Below are 2,578 nucleotides of genomic sequence, written 5' to 3'. Positions count from 1 at the left end.
CAAGCCATGATGGTGGGTCTTCTTGCCAGAATTGTCACCTCCTGCCTGCTCCTAGGTCTCCCCCATGGCCAGGAGCTCTTTGTCCCCTCACCAGGCTGGTGCCGACACACGCTAGCACTCATCTCCCTGAACATTTTTGGCCAGCCATGACTCCTGCCACCTGCTGAAGCTGGCCTGTGCCCTCTCCTGTCATGTTCCCAGCCACTCAAGGGTGTCTGTGGCTGGGGAGTACTTGTCCAGAACAGCCTGAAACAGTTTCTTCATCACTTGGCCTATGGTGCTGGTGCCATCTGTGCAGTGTGATCCTGGGGCTGGTGGCTTCTCCAGGGCTGGGCGGGCTCAGCCTCAGTGCTGCTGGTCCCAGGGCCAGCATGGAAAAGCTGAGTCCCCTAGGACTCAGTGCTAGCAGGACACGGGGGTCTCTGTGAAGCTGGTCCTGTATCCCAAGGCAGGCAGGGAAGTGGGAATGTCCTCCTGGAGTGTCTGAATTTTTCCTTTGCCTGCACACAGACTGGCTGTGGCTGTACATGTGTCCAAGCACAGCTGCTCATGGAGCGTTTTGTTTGCATGCTCAGCTGTTGTGGTTGGGGTGGGGATGCCCAGGGCAGCTCCCCAGGCCTGGCAAGAGGAGGGCATAAAGAGACACCCCCAAAAAGGGTGCACCTGGAGCATTACACCCACATCCCTGCTGCTGCAGAGGGATGGAGGAAGCTGCCCTGGCTGGCTGAGCTGAGCCAGGGTGGTGAGTATCGAGGGAAGTCCCCTGAGCTGGGGGGTCACCAGCACCCTGTGTGGCCGTGGGGATGTCCCCTTCTTTGCATCCCCACCCTATCCACTGCCAGGCCAGGGCCAGGGATTCATTTAACTCAATTACCACCCAGGCCCTGGTGCTGCTGGCACCACTTGTGCCCTTCCTCTGCCCTCCCTTGGCAAGGTGTCCCTGGACTGTCAAGCCCTGCTGAATGTCTTGCAGGGTGCTGTGAGGTGCCCAGAGGGAATGGCTGATGTCACATGTCCTCCTCTGGCATCCTCTCGCCACCTTTGGAATGCCTGATGCCACCTCCTGCCTGCTCCTGCTGGTCTCGCCAGGGGTGATGCCCGGGATGGTGCCATGCCAGGCAGCTCACCCGCGTGTCAGCTACCACAGGGATCCCCCGGCAGTGTGGGCAGGGCTGCGGAGAGGCCGAGCAGCAAGCAGCACAGCCCGGCTGTCACCCCTCTGTGAGGGAAGCCTGGATGTCCCCTCTCTCTGCGTGGCACCCAGGAACGCCTCTCCCTCGGCTCGGGCGGCTTTAGCGTGGCTTTCTCATTAACCTTTAATGAGAACAAACAAGCTGGCATGGGCCGTGCCCGCGGGCGCGCTGCCTGGCCGTGGGCCGGGCACTGGCTCCGCGCGGCTGCCAGCGCGGTGCAGGCTTTGCGGAGGGATGGCCGGGGCGGTGCCCGCAGTGATGCCATTCCCTGGGGAGAAGCAGCACGGGGTGAAAAGCCGCGTGGTAGCCCCCTGCCCACGTCAGCCGCCGGGATGGGACCGTGCCCCTCCCTCAGTGGGGAGAGCCGGGGGGATGCGTCCTGTCCGTGCGAGGCACGAGTCGTGGCCTTCACGCAAGTTCTCGAAGGCTGGGGTGGAGATGGGCTTTGCGGCGTGCTGGGCTGCTGGCTCCCTCTGTGCCCATGGCACTGGCACAGAGGCTGCAGGCAGGTGGGCAGTCTGGGATGGTTTTTCCTTGGATGCTGCTCAGAGCCAGCCCAGCCTCACCAGCTCTTCTCCCAGCTGCTCTCCCAGTGGGGCTGGTGCTGTGTACCCACCTGGGCACCAGGACCTGAGGGTGCCCTGGGTCACAGCGCTCTTGGTGACACTGCTGCATGTCCCAGCTCTCCAAGCCTGGCTGTGGCTGGCTCCAGAGCCACGTGTGGGTGACCACAGTGGGACAGCCAAGCCACCCTACGAGAAAGCCCCAGATGTTTCTTGTTGCCTGCAGGACCTGAAGGGAGGGGACCAGCTCTGGTCTGGGGAAGCAGCCCCACAACAGGCTGACCCTCTAGGGAAGGGGTTAACTGTCTGGGAGGACCCCATCTCTTCAAGCACCCCCCAAGACTCCAGTGCTTTTCCTCCTGAACCTGGCCTGACCTCGCTCTAAAATCAGCAGCAAACAGGAAAGGAGCCTGGGAGGAGGTGTTTCTTCCTGCCCCAGTGACGTGGTGATGGCAGCTGGTCCCAGCCTGGCTGGAGCTGGCTGCTCCAGCCTCTGTCAGAGCTGGAAGGGGGTGCCAGGCCTGGGTGTCCCAGGACCAGGACCTGTATAGGGACCTACAGCACTGGAGTGAGGTGACAACTGTGTCACAGAGTCCCCTGGTTGTTGAGGGCATCCCTGTGCCCTAAACAGGGAGTTGTGAGGCTGGGAGGTGCTTCTGGCATTGGCATGGAGGGCAGGTGGGTCTGCCACACTGCCCTGTGGGACCTGGATCCCCATGGGGAGCAGGACATCCTTCTTTCCCACATGAGAATGGCACCCAGCATCTTTGGAGAGCCCTGCGAGGAAGCCCTGGCTGAAGCCAGCTTCTTCAAAGCTTTGGA

This window comes from Manacus vitellinus, unplaced genomic scaffold (assembly GCF_001715985.3).
Source record: "Manacus vitellinus isolate BGI_N305 unplaced genomic scaffold, ASM171598v3 scaffold_10_pilon, whole genome shotgun sequence".
NCBI lineage: Eukaryota > Metazoa > Chordata > Aves > Passeriformes > Pipridae > Manacus > Manacus vitellinus.
This window is presented reverse-complemented; position numbering follows the sequence as displayed.